The sequence below is a fragment of the Staurois parvus genome, unplaced genomic scaffold (genome assembly GCF_062004578.1).
Source record: "Staurois parvus isolate SC_StPar_1 unplaced genomic scaffold, SC_StPar_1.0 ptg000432l, whole genome shotgun sequence".
In the NCBI taxonomy this organism is placed as follows: Eukaryota; Metazoa; Chordata; class Amphibia; order Anura; family Ranidae; genus Staurois; species Staurois parvus.
In genome coordinates, this window is record NW_028318228.1 from 3973408 (window position 1) to 3992657 (window position 19250).

Genomic DNA, 19250 nt, shown 5'->3' on the forward strand with positions numbered 1-19250 from the left:
GTCCGCCCCTGATGGGAATACATAACAAACATATAGTGAGATTTATTAAATTTAACTACAAAGGTGGAAATACCCTCTAAAGCCTCCTGATTCTCTCCTCCCTCAGAAAAAGAATAGTGTCCAGGTGTAAAGAAAAATGGTAGGTGCCTGAGTATCTGCCCTCTCCGCTTTCTAGTATTAATGGTTCCTCAGATCCCAAAGGGCTCTTGTACCCTCATCACTTGCTACATCATCCTCACTAGTGATGATTGCACTGAGGAAATCACTCATCCTTTACTGTTTGATTCTTCTGAATATCTCCATGTAGATTTATCTTACTTGAGGAGAATCATGCATTTTTCTGTTTACTCTCTATACCACCCAGCACGCACACTCCGCTCCTCACAAGACCTCCTTCTCTCTAGTTCCCTGGTCTCCTCCTCCCATGCCCGCCTCCAGGACTTCTCCAGGGTGTCACCCATCCTCTGGAACTCCCTGCCCCAATCCATCAGATTATCACCTACTCTCCTCTCCTTTAGGCACACCCTGAAAACCCATCTCTTCAGGGAAGCCTACCCCACCCCCTGCTAACTTTCCAACCTCCTCCACTCTTCCTACCACTCCATCCCCCACAGCTATCTCCTCCTGTGCCACCATCCCCTCCCTCCTAGATTGCAAGCTCAAAAGAGCAGGGCCCTCAATCCCCTCATGTATTGTATTGTATTGTTATTGTTCTGTCACATGTTCTGTCGCCCTTTGTAATGTACAGCGCTGAGCGAACTATTGGCGCTTTATAAATACTGTATAATAATAATAATATACGCAGATATTCAGGAAAACGGGGAAAAAAATAATTTCTTATATGTTCTTGTTTTTTTTAGACCAATTCTCATATCACTAAACCAGACTGACAAAAATGCATTTGCCAAACTGTAAGGGATTTCCGGCAAGGAGAATCGCGATCGGGAACGCGCATGCGCACAGGCATTCCCGCAGGAGAATTGCTGGTTGCGCACAGAAATGCGCAATCGCGCACACGCACGTGCACATGCACGGCGAAGATTGGTGCCAGATGGCCCATTTAAGGAGTGCCTCTGCTCAGGTTCAGTGCTGACTGGTCTTCAGCTCCCTCCCGTGTCCTGCTAGTTCCGTACAATTCCTTTGTTGCTGACCCGGCTTTTTCCTGACCCGACTCTGATTACTCTCCTGCTCCTGACTTCGGCTCTGCTCCTGACTTTGGCTTCTCCTTCTGATTCTGTACCGCGCTGCCCGACTGTTTATGACCCCGGCTATCCTTGACTCTGCTCCAGTCCTGTGTCCTGGCTACCTACCTTGCTCTGCTGCACATCTGGCAATCCACAGAACCTACCTGGTCTATTTCTACAGTGCCCAAATCAGAGGATACTCTGCCTACCAAGGTCATCACCTGCAAGAGCCACAAGCAACAACCACTGGCACTCTTGTCCCCCTAGTCGCTAGACTCCCTCTGTTCCAACCTCAGTAGGGTCAGGGCTAGTGACACAAGTGAGGCCGACCTCGTCAATTCAGTCTCCCATCAGGTACGTGATAGAAATGTTCTGGACATTTATTTTATGTTACCTGAAAACCATTCTTAGCCTATATTTTTAATGGAAGGAAGCTTGATGTTTCAAGTGTAATTTGTATTTTCTACTTTGTTAGGTTTTTTTTTTTTTAACCAAGCATTGGAGGGAAATTTAGTAACAAAAAAGGTGTCGCTAGATGTGGCTATGTGTACTGATCTTTATAAATGGGCTACATTATGTCTTTTTTTTTTCTTCTTATCTAGCCCTAATGTTTTTGTTACTTTTACCAACTAGATTTTATTTTAACACTAGTCTTCTAATGCTCTGTATTAAGTTTTTATTTTTTTTCCCACTTAAAGTTTGCCAAGTTTTTGCTTCATTTGCTTGTTCTGTTCCTCTTTTTGTCCATGGTTTTCCTTCTCATTTTGCATATTTGTGGCACGTGTGTATAATTAAAGAGTAACCATACTTTTGTTCAGAAAACAACAATCCCCTCTGAGTGATCAATGTGCATTGCATAGATTTCTAACAAACTTTGTTACAGATTTCTACCTGTTTCTGCTCTGAAGAAAAGGCTGTATATTTGATTACGTCGATGTGCAAAGTGATCCTGAATAAGGGTGGTTTTATCATTACCATTGAGTTGTTGCACTTGCAGATTTCTAATGAGGAAAGTTCCAGGGTCTGCATCTTTTTTAGAAATGATTACCCTTTGGTATTATCTCAGCAAAAATGAAATTTCTGTTACAGAGGATGCCTAAAATCTGAATTGTATCATAGTGTAGACAATCAGTGAGCCAATCACACAAGCAGAAATTAAATTTTTGGGGAAGTTCTTTACACCAATTGTGTACACAACACCTCTGGGTTGCAATATTGCATGACATTTTACAGAAAATTACAGCACTGCAGATTGAAAAGGAAATTTTACTAACATTCAGTTACAATATGGCTTGTGTAACAGTTGTATATGATATATTATAATATTTTTTTTTTGCTAATTTTTCCCATGAAAGTAGAGTTACCCTTTAAGACTTTAATTGGCTAATACAAGTGATTTCTAAACGTTCAGATAATTAGGAGGACAATATATACAGCCAATTGCAGCAGATACCCTTGGAACATTGCCATCAACCTTAGCTAAGCCATACTCTTTTTAACTAGTGCTTAAATCAGTCCTATTGTATAAAAGCTGGCACTCATAGGTTACTGAAGGAAAAGTAAGCAGAGAAGTGTCTAATATCACAAGATCCGGTTTTCATAGGAAACTAAGTGCATTACCACAATACCTGATCAAACAGTTCCATTGTAAATTTTGAGTTGCTCCCATGTTTATTTCCTTAACTGATTACTTATCTTGTTCTGTCAACTGCCTGTCTTCTATTTTATACCTGAAATTTCTCACCTAGAAACAGGCTGCCCTGACCATTTTTGTTCTTTAGAATTTGGTACTGCCAGTTAAGTGAGTATTTAACTTTTTTCAATATTTATGCAGAACTTTAAAATGGTAGAAAGCCCTGACATATGACAATGAATATACAAATGTGTAACATAAGCAATAGAATCCGGAATGGACAGGTGCACAGAAAACACAATAAAGTACAGCACAGATGGGTCCAAAGTCCAAGGAAATGTTTGCTTTTTCAATGATTTATTAAAAATAAATATGTAATGATGTACTTTGGAAAAGTAAGTACAACCTTGGCCTCAGAGGTTGGTATTGCCCCCTTTAGCAGAAGTTACTTCTTGAAGGAATGAAATAACTGCCCACCACTCTCTGACACAGGGCCATCTTTAATGCAGAGCAAAAGTGCCCCGGCACAGTCATTGTTGTGGGTCCCAAAGCAGCTTTCCCTTGAGCCCCTTGTCATGGAGAGTCCCAGTCTAGTGGTGGTAGGAGCGGAGCAACAAAGGCCTCGGATCTTGCAGAGCTAAATCCAGTGCAGACAGCAGCATCCTTGGAGTGTGGGCAGGATGATAGCGCCTTGCTCCCTGTATCATCTCCACATGGCGAGCAGGCAGCCCAGGAGATGAAGGCCACAGGGAAGGCAATCAAAAGGGTGGCCAGGACCAAGAGCCTGGGAGGGAGAAGACCACCACCGCCTCGATGACCCCTGAAGAGGCAGGTAGCGATGGGCTCGGCATCCTCGGTGCCTCCCAGAGACTGGACTCCTTCTCCAACCGCCTCTCCAGTTCCAGCTCTGACATCAACAGCAAGAGCAGCTGTGAGGACAGGATGACCAAAGGCCCAGAGGACAAGGGCAGATGGGAGGCACAGGCAGCCAGGGATCACTACCCAGGTCAGTCCATTTATCACATCAAAATGGATCCTCTGGAAGGAGCAGAGCACCCCAATCATCACCCAGAATGAGAATGGGCCCTGCCCTCTGCTCGCCATCATGAATATCCTACTGCTGCCCTGGAAGCTCCTGGGCATCACACACACCTACTCATGGACAGGGACTGGAACAGGGGGCATAAGAGGGACTGCAGACAGGGACAGAGCTTTCACCTCTCTGTCACCCCCCTCTCTGTCACCACCCTTCCATCTCTCTCATCCCTCTGTGACAAACTGCTTTTGAGTCTACCTGTTATTTATTGTATGGCTCAGGGCTGGTGAAAACCATGTGGGGGGGGGGGTGTTAAGAAAATGTTTACCCACGATCCAATCAATCTTAAAGACAACCCTACTCTGACATTAACTGACATAGTTTTACCACTCCTGAAGGCAAAATATCTTAGGTGCAAGATGTTGGTGGGCTTTCCTGCACAAACTGCCCAATCAGGGCTTTAAATAGGCCAGTCCATAACCCTCAATTTATTTAATTTTGAGACTTTTTTTTTGTGTGCTTCAGATCATTATCATATAAAAAGATCTAATTCCACATTTATGCCTGCACCAGTCATCAAACAGATCGCCTGACAGTACATCAAGTACACTTTGAAGGCAGAACTCATAGCCAATTCAATGACTGCAAGTTGACAAGGCCCTGACACAGCAAAGCAACTCCAGATCATAACATTTCCACCACTATGCTTCATAATTGGTATGAGGCTTTTCTCCTGAAATGATGTCCTCTGTTTACTGTTTACGTTTACTGTGGCCAAGCCAATAAAGATATCTTTGGTTCTTTATGCCATAGCACCTTGTTCCAGAAGACCTGGTTTTTGCTTGAATGTTGAATTTTGCTATTCAAGTCCTGCTCTCATGTTCTTCCACCAGTTCCAACCGCATACTCGCTAACAAGGACCTAATCATTGGCACCTAATCCAGAAGACTTTGATGAATTTAATGAATATGAAGTAAGACTACATGCAGGGATGTACTTATTTTTTCAAATTGTATTTTTATTACCGTATTTTCCGGCGTATAAGGCGACTGGGTGTATAAGATGACCCCCTAATTTTCCAGTTAAAACATAGGTTTTGGGCTATACTCGCTGTATAAGACTACCCCCCTTCTGAGGCGACACCATTTAAAAACATCAGATTTTTTTAAATGAAATGGTTATCACTTACCGGTACTTAAAATGCTTCAAAATCCTCATGTGCATCCTCTGACATCATAAGTTCATGAATGACATCTTGTGATACATTTGTAAGACAGTCATCATATGGATCAAATTCCAAATCAGATGGTTACTGCTGGATGTGCAGTAATACGGTAACTTCGGCTACATACAGTATACAGTATATATACAGCCCGCTGGATGTGCAGTAATGTACATACAGTATACCGTGCTGAGCCAAGCTGGCTCAAAACAAATGTCCCTATGACAGATTAATCTGTCAGCCCGCTGGATGTGCGGTATATACAGTATACTGAGCCAAGCTGTTTCAAAACGTACCGGTACGTCCCTACTGTAATCAGACCGCTGGATGCGTGTATGTACAGTATCTGAGGCTACATACAGTATACGCTGGGCCAATCACGGCGAGCGATGTATTCTACTAATGAATACAAAGCCTGCTCGGATTGGCTGAGGTTGTGACATCATCAGCCCACTTCTCTGACTCAGCCAATCCGAGCAGGCTTTGTATTCATTAGTAGAATGCATCACTCGCCGTGATTGGCCCAGTGTATACTGTATGTAGCCGCAGCTACCGTACATACACGCATCCAGTGGGCTGATTACAGTAGGGACGTACCGGTACATTTTAAAACCGCTTGGCTCAGCGCAGTATACTGTATATACCGCACATCCAGCGGGCTGACAGATTAATCTGTCATAGGGACATTTGTTTTGAGCCAGCTTGGCTCAGCACAGTATACTATATGTACAGTATTACACATCCAGCCAGCTTGACCCAAACAAACACAAGGTTCACATTTTATACCCCGCGTATAAGACGACCCCCAATTTTTGGGGTATATTTTTAAGTATAAAAAGTAGTCTTATACGCCAGAAAATACTGTATTTAAGATTACGGGTATAAATAAAGTATGTCACTTGTGTGTACAATATATTCATGTACAGTATATCATCTTTACTTATAGGCATTATTCAAATGAAGGGCTTTTTTCAACTTTATTTTTATTCTAGCTTTCAAAAATCAGATATAGTTCTTTTTATTGCCAACAGCAAACCACAAATAAAAACAAGAAAGGAGTGCATGCCCCATGGTCATTCACTAGTAGCAGTCAACTGTAATAGCTTCCTAAAATTACATACCAGCTAGCTTAGCGTGGGTTCACACCAGATCCAACTTAAAACGTGTAACTTTACTTGAAATTGCACAATTTTAAAGTTGCATGTCAGTGCGACTTCAGGTGCCACTTCGAAGATATCTGTGCAACTTCATGCACAGGTGTCTATGCAAGTCGAACCTGAAATTGCAAAAAGTAATGCAGAAACAACTTTCAAAATCAGTGCGACTTTGATAAAGTTGGAGTCATACCGATTTGAATGGTTCCATTTCAGACAATAGGGTGCAACTTGTCATGCGATTTGAAACTGTCAAATCGCATGTCAAACTGCACTGGTGTGAACCAGAGCTTAGAGCTTATGGGCCTGCACATCCCTATTTTGAATGTTTGTCTTGTTTTCCTTTTTGTCTGTTTATCAGTGCTTTGATGATCCGATACACACCTCTCAGTAACAGCGACATAACATCTGCATAGAGGACCCCTAATTTAGAACCTTTTTTTTTTAATAAATAAAAGGCTTAATGATGTGAAATTGATTGTGCCTATCAGAGTGCCCCTTAACATAACATGTGCCCATCAGAGTGCCCCTTAACATAGAATGTATCCATCAGAGTGCCCCTTAACATAAATGTACTCATCAAAGTGTCCCTTAACATAAAATGTGCCCATCAGCATGCCCTTATTTTATGTTAAGGGGCACTCTGACAGTCACATTTTATGTTAATGGACACTCTGATGGATACATTCTATGTTAAGGGGCACTAGATTGGATACATTTTATGTTAAGGGGCACTCTGATGAGTACATTTTATGTTAAGGGGCACTCTGACGATCACATTTTATGATAAGGAGCACTCTGATGGATACATTTTATGTTAAGGGGCACTCTGATGAGTACATTTTTTGTTAAGGGGCACTCTGACTGGCCCATTTTATGTTAAGGGACCACAAATGGGCAATACTGTGGAAAGGAGCACTCTGATCGGCACATGTGATGGAAAGAAGCACTCTGATGGGGAATATGATGTAAAGGGGCACTTTGATTGGGCAATATGATAGTAAGGGGTACGTTGAGTGTAAGGGGGCACTCTGACGGGAATACCTGATGTAAGGTGGAAATGTGATTGGGATGCCTGATGTAAAGGGGCACTCTGATAGGGACAACTGATGTAAAGGAGCACTCTGATGGGCACACCTGATGTGATGAGAATAAATGATGTAAAGTTGCACTCTGATGGAGACACCTAATGTAAGGGGGCACACCCTATTTGGAACTCGGCCAGAAGAACATTTTAGTGACCGGATCTCCTTGATTTTTAATTCAACACCCCTGCTATAGAGGGATATGCTTTGTTCATATTATACAGTTGCAAGAAAAAGTATGTGAACCCCTTGGGATTACGTGGAGTTTTGCATGAATTGGGCATAAAATGTGCTCTGAACGTCATCTAAGTCACAACAATAGAAGAACACAGTCTGCTGAACATAATACTACACAAACATTAGATGTTGCCATGGTTTAATTGCACATAACATGTAAACATTCACAGTGCAGGGAGGAAAAAGTATGTGAACCTTTGGACTTAATAACTGGTTGACCCTCCTTTGGCAGCAATTACCTCAACCAAATGTTTCCTGTAGTTGCAGATCAGACCTGCACAATGATCTGGAGTCATTTTGGACCACTCCTCTTCACAAAACTGTTTCAGTGTAGCAATATTCTTGGGATGTCTGGTGTGAATCGCTCTCTTAAGGTCATGCCACAGCATTTCAATCGGGTTGAGGTCAGGACTCTGACTGGGCCACTCCAGAAGGCGTATTCTGTGCTGTTGCAGCCATTGTTTTGTTGAATGACTTGTATGCTTTGGGTCATTGTCCTGTTGCATCACCCATCCTCTGCGGGGCTTTAGTTGGCGGACAGATGGCCATATGTTTTCCTGCAAAATGTCTTGATAAACTCTGGAATTCATTTTCCCATCAATAACAACAATCCGTCCAGACCCTGAGGCAGCAAAGCAGCCCCAAACCATGATGCTCCCTCCGCCATGTTTTACAGTGGGGATGAGGTTTTGATGTTGGTGTGCTGTGCCTTTTTTCTCCACACATAGTGTTGTGTGTTCTTCCCAAACAACTCAGTCTTGGTTTCATCTGTCCACAGTATATTTTGCCAGTAGTGCTGTGGAACATCCAGGTGCTCTTTTGCAAACTTCAAACGTGCTGCAATATTCTTTTTGGACAGCAATGGCTTCCTCCGTGGTGTCCTCCCATGTACTCCATTCTTGTTTAATGTTTTCCTTATTGTAGATGTGTCAACAAAAATGTTAGCATGTGCCAGAGATTTCTGTAGGTCTTTAGCTGACACTCTGGGATTCTTCTTTACCTCATGCAGCATTCTGCGCTGTGCTCTTGCAGTCATTTTTACAGGACGACCACACCTAGGGAGAGTAGCAACAGTGCTAAACTTTCTCCATTTGTAGACAGTCTGTCTTACCGTGGACACATGAACATCAAGGCTTTTGGAGATACTTTTGCAACCCTTTCCAGCTTCATGCAAGTCAACAATTCTTGATCGTAGGTCTTCTGAGAGCTCTTTTCTGCGAGGCATGGTTCACATCAGACAGTGCTTCTTGAAACCAGTAAACCCAAAACAGGTGTGTGTTTTTTAAGGGCAGGACAGCTGTCAGCAACACATCCAATATCATCACACTGATTGGAGTCAAGGTTGGCTCACTCCTGGCTCCAATTAGCTCTGGGAGAAGTCATTAAGCTAGGGCGTCACATACTTTTTCCTCCCTGCACTGTGAATGTTTACATGTTATGTGCAATTAAACCATGACAACATCTAATGTTTGTGTAGTATTATGTTCAGCAGACTGTGTTCTTCTATTGTTGTGACTTAGATGACGTTCAGAGCACATTCTATGCCCAATTCATGCAAAACTCCACGTAATCCCAAGGGGTTCACATACTTTTTCTTGCAACTGTATGTCGGAAGTTTACAACCACTTTATATACTGTATATTTTGGCCTTGTACCAGCAGCTATGCTTTTATAGAGGGAGTTTGCATATTTTTTCAGCTCTGTGCCCAAGCAGATGTTTTCAGTATTGGTATAACGATGGTGGGTGCAAGTTATAAATCTACTTTTTAGTCCAAGGATAAGGAGCTAGGTGCAACCTGGGCTGCATGCCAATTTCTGCTGAATCACTACATTCACAGTCCTCCAAAGATTTTCATTGAGAGCTTGGAAACAAATCTAGGATGTTTGTGGGTTGTTTTAATTTAATATGGTGACAGTAATATAAGTTATGCTTTAAATGTTCAGACTATGCATAAGTAGTGTGTAGGGAAAGTCTGGTGAGCCGAATAACTGCCTGGCAAATGGTTTCTAGCAGTTTGATCTTTGGCAATGCTTCCTCAGTTCTGTTTTCACCTACCTTGGAGTTTTTCAGTGTTGCCAGCTACCTTGGTGTGGTCCCAGGGTCATTCTGAAACATGGTTGGGCCCAGAACAGACATGTCATGTTTGGGCTGTCATGCCATTGTTTCTATAACAAATAATGTCAGCTATTTCCAAATGAAAAGATAAAGTGGGAGAGAGTTACAAACGTTTTGGAACTCCTGCTTGTATACCAGTACTTTAAGTTTCCCAGGTTTATATCTCTCTCTTAGCACAATGCCTTGTGTTAGTAGGGAAAAATATTGTTAGGTTGGAAGGTAAAGCTTTGATTTATTTCATAAACTTGTGGTTCATTGGTTTAAGTGTTTGTAACAGTTACCAATCTTAGGAAAACTCAGATCTCATTGATCCGGTGTATATACATTAATTTAGCAGCCACTACGCCTACTGAACATGCAACAAGTCAAATGGATCTTCTCAGGGTTAAGATATGACATCACTCCTCATTCTGTAAGGAGGCACCAGAAAGTTTGCATGTACATACAAAATCTGAGGTCTGGTGACTGGGGGTTGTGATTAAACATACTTAAACACTGGACCAACAACATAATAAATATATGCTTTGCCTAGCATTCTAGACTGGAAAACCAAAGCAGATTGCCCAGGTATGGAAAATTCTTGGGATCTAACCAGCTGGGCTAGTGGACCTTGAACAGCTGTCCCTTGTTCCTTGTACCTTGTTTATATGGTGTACAATGCCCTCTCATGGCGTGAAAAAAAAAATTATACTCAAACTCACCAATGACCTGCTAACCGCCAAAGCCCACTACTCAGTGCTATTACTCCTCGACCTCTCTGCGGCTTTCGACACGGTCAACCACCCCATTCTCCTCAAAAAACTATACTCTTTTGGCCTCAGAGACTCTGCTCTCTCCTGGCTCTCTTCCTATCACAACGCTCCTTCAGTGTTACCTATAACGCTGCCACCTCCCCCTCACTCCCCCTCTCTGTTGGGGTCCCCCAAGGTTCTGTCCTCGGGCCCCTTCTCTTCTCCATCTACACCTCCTCCCTTGGTCAACTGATACACTCCCACGGCTTCAACTACCATCTCTATGCCAATGACACTCAAATCTATCTCTCCAACCCTCGCCTCACCCCTTCAGTCTCCGCCCGAATCACCCGCCTACTGAACGACATATCAGACTGGATGTCACTCCACTTCCTTAAACTAAACCTTGCTAAAACCGAGCTCCTAGTTTTCCCCCCAGCCCGCACCCCCCCTGACCTCTCCATCACGACCAACAACGCCACCATCAGCCCCACCCCGCAAGTACTAGGTGTCATTCTAGACTCCAATCTGTCTTTCCAGCCCCAGATCTAATTGCTGACAAATTCATGCAGACTCTACCTCCGCAACATCTCCAAAATACGCACGTTCCTAACCCCAGAAACCACAAAGCAACTCATTCACTCTCTTATCATATCACGACTTGACTACTGCAACTCCCTCCTCGCCTGCCTACCCCAACACAGGCTATCCCCGCTTCAGTCTATTCTGAATTCTGCGGCCAGACTCATCCACCTCACCAACTGCTCCACATCCGCCTCCCCCTTCTGCCAATCGCTCCACTGGCTTCTGATTGCCCAACGCATAAAATTCTAATTATTAACATTGACGTACAAAGCTGTTCATAACACTGCCCCAAACTACATCACCAGCCTGATATCCAAATACCACCCAAAACGTACACTCCGCTCCTCACAAGACCTCCTACTCTCCAGTTCCCTGGTCTCCTCCTCCCATGCCCGTCTCCAGGACTTCTCCAGGGCTTCCTCCATCCTCTGGAACTCACTACCCCAATCCGTCAGACTGTCACCTACCCTCCTCACCTTTAGGCGCACCCTGAAAACCCATCTCTTCAGAGAAGCCTACCCTGCCCTCACCTAATTGCTGATCTCCACTGCTCTTCCCACCATTCCATCCCCCACAGCTATTTCCTCTTGTACTACTCTCCCCTCCCTCCTAAATTGTAAGCTCCAAGGAGCAGAGCCTTCGAACCCCTCGTGTATTGTATTGTTACTGTACTGTCTCGTGAACTGTCTCCCATTATAATGTACAGCGCTGAGCAAATTATTGGCGCTATATAAATACTGTATAAAAATAATAAAAAAGTGGCCAGTGCTGGATTTTGCTACATACAGGCTGAGGGGCTCCAAAATGTGTGTTTGGTACATAAGATACTGGTTGTTTAGTGTTCTCTGATACTAGTAAGTCATAGTATGGATCACGGAGCCCAAAGGCTTCATAAAGACTTGAAGAATTAAGACTGCAATACTGGGTTCATGTTTTGTCAGAAGCAAGCACAATGATTGAGCAGGTATGCAGGACTCTTATTAGTTGGTTTTTCAATAGTTCAGAAGTAGATGAAGGGTCTGAGTGGACTGAGATAGCCAGAAGGCAGAAGTTAAAGCAGAAAATGGGAAGTTCTGCTTTATTTCTCCCTCCACCAGTTCTACCACATTTTGCACAACAAATGTTTTTTATCGGGGGGAGTGGGTACCTAGTTTTGGTACCCACTCCCACTTCTACTTGTGGAAGTTTAGCCCTCCTTTTTTTGCCCGCAGCTTTTCGGGACACATCACAGGTCCCAGAAGGCTGCATTTCTATTTAAAAGTTCAGCACAGCTTGTTCAGTGGGAGGTTGGCTGTGAAGATGCAAGGAGTCACAGCCAGATTTCTTTAGTAAAGATATTGTAAGGGTAGGTGGGTGCTTCCTCGATGTTTCCCTCCTCGTTGGGCGCCAAGAGAGGGGGTTCTTCTGGGCTATGCTGAGCAAGTAAAACAGGGTCACTCAACTTGCACATGGGGTACCTTAATGTGCTGTGCTCATTGATGACCTTGGACAAGGCAGAGATGGCGTTCATGGATGACTCGACCTCAAGGTGACTTCTAACTCAAAGATGGCCATATACGTGTACACTCAAACAGATGTCTGAACTCTAGTTAACTCTCTTGAGTCCCTTGTCAATGTACACCATTGCTGTCACTTTTTGCATTTAGGAGGGAAACGCAGAGCCAATGCCCTCACTACCTATCCAGCATTTCTCCACTACCTCACATTCAGTAATGGAAGGGAGCCCTGTAGCTGGCCAGCTAAGACCAGTCCTAGGTTTCTAACATGGTTCACATATACGTGTATACCAAACCTGCCAATAACCTCAGTACAGTATATATGGGCATATGTTAAAGCCAAAAGCAAAATCATTGCTGTAATTTATGTCTTTGATTGTTATATGACATTTATATATTCATTGTGTTAGCAGAAGCAGAAAAGGAAAATATGCCTTTAAGAGTTAGTTAAAGATGAGCCAATCACAGACAGCCTTATACTGTACAGAGCCTTAACCAATCCCAGCCAGTTTCACATCTATGCCTGTGTAAAACTCCCTGCTAGGATTTTCTAGAGACACATGCTCACCAGACAGAAGAGCAAACAGACAGTTCCAATCAGAAGAGCTTTATGGAGGCAGAGCAGGCCAAATAGTTCCACCGTACGAACGAATTTTCGAACGAACGAACTTACAAATTTACGAATCGAATATAGCAAATCGAATTTACTGAATCTAACGAATTTATCAATCTATCGAATCAACCCAATGTAATACGAATTAAACCATTGTAATATGAAAGAAACAAACCATTGTAAGCAGTGTTATATAAAGAAGATTGAAGTTATTAAAGAAGTTAACTAAAGTATTCGGTGTGCTCTTTAAACCTACTGCATCCATAGAGCGGCATTGGAGGAATTACAGAGTAAAGTCAGTCTAATCAAACAAAGAAACAGCAATTGCATAATTTTTCTAATGCCACAGCGCACAAGGCACCAAAGGGTGCTGCGCCTGCCACAGTGGAACTATTACCCTCAGAGGTCAAGCAACAGCGCTCCTCAACTTGCACAGTAAAGAGTACACTAGAGAAACAGCGCCAGCATATACCGCCACGCGGAGACACCTCAGCGGAACAACAGTACAGGCCATAGCACGTGCGCATTAGTCAGACTGCAGACGACTCTTAACGTGGCATAACGGCAAAGGCAAGACAGTCAGAGAAAGAGCGCCAAACCTCCTGCACCCCTAGAGAGAGAAAGAGATGCATGGGGGGAGGGCCAGAGTCCAGAGCTAGAGTGCCCGCACCGCTATCCATCAAGAAACCACGTGTTGCATCCAGAGAGTTCACGATACTAATCGCAAGTCACCGCAGAGCATCGCAAAGTCACCGCAGAGCATCGCAAGTCACCGCAGAGCATCGCAAGTCACCGCATCAAGAAAAGAAAAGTCTCCTTTAAGACTGACGTTTGTTTCTGCAACCTTCAGATCACGATATCCTGCTCTTCAATTAAGGTCAGAGCTTTCCTTTATTACTGACTTATGCACATAGGTTTCTGCAAGAGACATTTTTGTGCTCAAGAGAATACAGACTTTTAATAAAAAGAGACAGTTATAGTATATAATTCTGATGTATTTAAAGTGAAAGTCATTTATTGCCTGTGTTTTGGTGCTATTGCATGTAAAGTGAAAGTCATTTATTTGTTAGTATTGCAGTTAAAGTGACAGGTCCTTATTATTCATATTAATTGTTATAGCATTCAGAAATGGCTGAGCCTAGCATTGCCACCCCACTGTTAGCGGATGCAATGATAGATATGCTAGAAGGTGAAGAGCAAGAGAACCTGTCTGAATCTGAAAGGTGCAATGTAACGGTAGTCTCGCCTCAAACAAATATAGCTGAAACAGGTGAACTAAGATGTTCATCACGGCACAGAAAACCGACCCAAAAGGTGCTAGAAAATTTGGAGCAAGAGGCAGCACTGAAAGGAAAAAAGTTCGCCCGAATGTATGAGAGGTGGAAAGTATACATTATAGGCATTCGCAGTAAGCTAAAACAAGAAAGCATAAAGGAGAATTTGAGTGAAATAATAGAGACAGTAGAAGATTCTGAGTCAGAGCTTATGACAGCATATGTCAACTTGCAGTCGTCCTTGACACCCTCCCAGGATACTGTAAGAAACATGGATACATGTACCGCAGTCACTAGGGATTTAGTGAAGCTTATGAGAGAACTATCATCTGCAGCAAAGTATGATGAAGTCAAGGCACAAAAGGGAATGAATGAGCTCTTAATGAAAGACTATGCTAGGTCCTTAGGAGGAACCACAATCTCAAGTCTGACTTCCATCACTAGCAGAAGTGCCAGCCACATAACAGAGTTCTCAAGTACATCAGCCAAAAGAAAGGAATTAGCTGAACAACTTGCTGCCAAAAGAGCAGAAGTTGAGATGGAATCTGCCATTGAGGTTCAGCGCCAGGAAATGGAAGCTCAGCACCATAAAATGGAGGCTCAGCGCCATAAAATGGAAGCCGAAATGGAAGCTCAGCACCATAAAATGGAAGCCGAAATGGAGGCTCAGCGCCATAAAATGGAAGCCGAAATGGAGGCACAGTGCCATAAAATGGAAGCTGAAATGAAAAGTCTGGAAAGGCAGAAGGAAGTTAAGATTATAGAAGCCAGACTCAGAGTGCACGAAGAGGATACGAATCAGGGTAGTCATAGATCTAAATCAGTACTAAGTGGAGAAGCTGACTCCTACGTTCTTTCTTACGCCAAGGAAAATGGAAGGAAATCTCCAGAATGTAGTGAAGAAAAAAGTCATAGTCCTTTCATCCCTGCTCAGAGAGAAAAGAAGAGAGACTGACCTGATTCAGAACAAAGTGGAAAAAGAGAACCAGATAATTCAACTCTCATATATCATGGCAGTGGTCACGAGAATGTTGCAACTGCTGACCCGGCGAAACCTCAGAGAAGCTTTCTCACTAGACTTCCTGTTCCGGAACCTACTATATTCTCCGGAGACGTATTGAAGTTTATAGAATGGAAGGCAAGTTTTGAAATGATCATAGAACATAATTGCTCCCGTCCAGTGGACAAGTTATTCTACCTCCAGCGGTATACTGGCGGAGAAGCAAAAAAGGTTCTTGAAGGTAACTTCTATAGGAAAGATGATGAAGCCTACAAGCAAGCTTGGGAAAAATTAAATGCAAGATATGGTCATCCCTTCTTAGTGCAAAGAGCTTTCAGAGAGAAGTTGATAAACTGGCCCAAAATAGGTCCTAAAGAACACTTCAAGCTCCAAGAGTATGGCGACTTCCTGCAAGCATGCAGCAATGCTATCCCACATGTTCAAGGACTAGAAGTATTGAACGACTATCTAGAAAACCACAGGATGCTAGCCAAGCTACCAGAACAAGTGGTTTCTGGATGGAATCGCTATGTGACTGAACAGTTAGATCACGGCAAAAACTTCCCAAGTTTCAAAGAGTTCTCTGAATTTGTCAATAAGGAAGCACGAATAGCGTGTAATCCAGTAACAGCATCTTATGTCTTAAAACCCTTAGAAGAAAGGCCTACAAGAGAGATAAGACGCTCAAGAGCAACTAGCTTTGCAACCAACACAGCTACTAAAGGTCCAGATGCCCATGAGAGCAAGTTCAATGTCATTACTGGGATCAGTAAAGAGTCAGAACTGACAAGTCTTCAGACTACCTTCAAGTGTATGTTCTGTGAAGAGAATCACTCCATACATAAGTGCCAAAGATTGAAGGAAAGGTCTCCAGACGAAAAGAAGAAGTTTGTGTTTGATAATCAGCTGTGTTTTGGATGTTTAAGAAAAGGCCATATTACTAAAGAATGCAAGAAAAAGGCCACTTGCAGTGTTTGTAAAGGACGTCATCCTACACCACTACATGAAGAACGTCCAAAGAAAGAGAAATCCTTAATGCCTAAGGACACTGAGGAAGAAAATAAAGCAACAGTATTCTCTTGCAGAGTGAGAGAAAGAGAAATCAATGGCACGTCAATGGTTGTACCAGTGTGTATTTCAAATCCTAAAAGGAAGAACAAGAAGGTATACGCCTATGCGCTACTGGATGCCCAGAGTGACGTCACCTTCATTGATCAAGAAATCTGCAAGAAATTACAAGTGGCCACAGAACCAGTGAAACTCAAACTCACCACAATGACAGGAAGAGACACATTGGTGAACAGTCAAAGAGTCAAAGGACTGAGAGTTAGAGGACTCCACTCAAACTGCATATTAGATCTACCTCCAGCTTATACAAAAGACGACATACCTCTGGATCGAGATCGCATACCTACCTGTGAAACAGCCAACAAATGGGAACACCTATCTGTCATATCTCATGAAATGTCCCCGCTGAAGGAATTTGGTGTTGGACTCTTGATAGGCTACGACTGTCCCGAGGCCTTGGTGCCACGAAAGATAATCGCAGGAGGAAAGGGTGAACCCTATGCAGTCCAAACTGATCTAGGATGGGGTGTTGTTGGAGGAAAACGACAGATTGCAGATTCAGGACAGGTGACAGGATTGTGTCATAGAATATCTGTCCAAGAGTTACCAACTGTAAGTCCAGCAAAAGTACTCAAAATCCTAGAATCCGACTTTGCAGACGTAAGTTGTAATGAAAAGAGTGTATCCCAAGAGGACATAAAGTTTGTACAAGTTCTAGAAGATAATATTCAGCAAAATCAACAAGGTCATCTTGAAATGCCCCTACCTTTTAGAGAACGACCTCATCTGCTAAATAACAGAGATCTTGCCCTGACAAGATTGAAAAGCTTAAAGAAAAGGATGGGAAGAGATCCCAAACTGAAAGACGATTATTTGAAATTCATGAAAGAAATCCTCAAAGAAGGGCACGCAGAGAAAGTTGATGGTCAGCCTAAAAATGGAGAAGTGTGGTACATCCCACATCAAGGTGTCTATCACCCAAAGAAACCAGATAAGATCAGAGTAGTTTTTGATTGCTCAGCAAGGTACAATGATGTTGCATTGAACGATCATCTACTTAAGGGACCAGATCTTACAAACACTGTACCTGGAGTACTCTGTAGATTCAGAAAGTATCCCATAGCAGTCATGTGCGACATTGAAAAGATGTTCCACCAATTTCATGTGAAGGAAGAAGATAGAGACTTCCTGAGGTTCCTATGGTGGGAAGACGGAGTACAGATACAGAGCCAGCAGAATACAGGATGAAAGTACACTTGTTTGGAGCAGCATCATCCCCAGGTTGTGCTAATTATGGTATGAAGTATCTGGCTAATCAGAATGAAAAGGATTGTCCATCAGCAGCAAATTTTTTGAAGAAAAACTTTTATGTAGATGATGGTCTTATAAGCCTAGAATCCTCAAAATCGGCAATTCAGTTGGTGAGAGAGAGCCAAGAGTTATGTGCAAAGGCAAACCTGCGTCTTCACAAATTCATCTCAAACGACAGAGAGGTACTAGAATCCATCAGTGACTCCGAACGTGCATCAACAATAAAGAATGTGGATCTTAACTATGATCCTCTTCCAGTTCAGAATGTACTCGGATTGGGATGGAATGTAGAAAACGACAATTTTTTCTTTGAAATATCCATGGAAGAGAAAGTTCCAACTAGACGTACCATTCTTTCCACAGTAGCCTCAATATATGATACGTTGGGATTCCTATCACCAGTAATCCTCAGAGCAAAAGAAATACTGCAAGAATTATGCAGACAGAAGTTGGGATGGGACGAACCCATACCAGCAGGCTTGAGGCCAAGGTGGGAGAGTTGGATAAGAGACTTGCAAAATTTGAAAGAAATTCGGATACCCAGATGTTTTGTACCTCCTGATTTCGGAAAGTACAAGAAAATTATTATTATTATTATTATACAGTATTTATAAAGCGCCAATAGTTCACTCAGCGCTGTACATTACAAAGGGGGACAGAACATGTGACAGAACAATACCAATACAATGCAAAACATGAGGGTATCGAGGGCCCTGCTCTTTCGAGCTTACAATCTAGAAGGGATGGGATAGTGGTACAGGAGGAGATAGCTGTGAGGGATGGAGTGGTAGGAAGAGTGGAGGAGGTCAGCAAGTTAGCAGGGGGTGAGGTAGGCTTCCCTGAAGAGATGGGTTTTCAGGGTGCGCCTAAAGGAGAGGAGAGTAGGTGATAATCTGATGGGTTGGGGCAGGGAGTTCCAGAGGATGGGTGACACCCTGGAGAAGTCCTGGAGGCGGGCATGGGAGGAGGAGACCAGGGAGCTAGAGAGAAGGAGGTCTTGTGAGGAGCGGAGTGTGCGTGCTGGGTGGTACTTGGATATTAGGTCAGTGATGTAGTTCGGGGCAGTATGGTGGACAGCTTTGTACGTCAGTGTTAGGATTTTAAATTTGATCCGTTGCGCAATCGGAAGCCAGTGGAGGGATTGGCAGAGGGGGGTGGCGGAAACGGAGCGTTTGGAAAGGTGAATGAGTCTGGCAGCCGTATTCAGGATCGACTGAAGCGGGGATAGCCAGCGGCGAGGCAGGCCAGTGAGGAGTGAGTTGCAGTAGTCGAGTCGTGATATGATGAGGGAGTGGATGAGCTGTTTAGTGGTTTCTGGGGTTAGGAACGTGCGGATTTTGGCGATGTTGCGGAGGTGGAGTCTGCACGAGTTTGTTAAAGATTGGACTTGGGGCTGGAAGGATAGGTTGGAGTCCAGAATGACACCAAGTACTCTGGCCTGCAGAGCGGGTTTGATATTGGCGTTGTTGGATGTAATGTAGAAGTCAATGGGGGGTGGGGTTCGG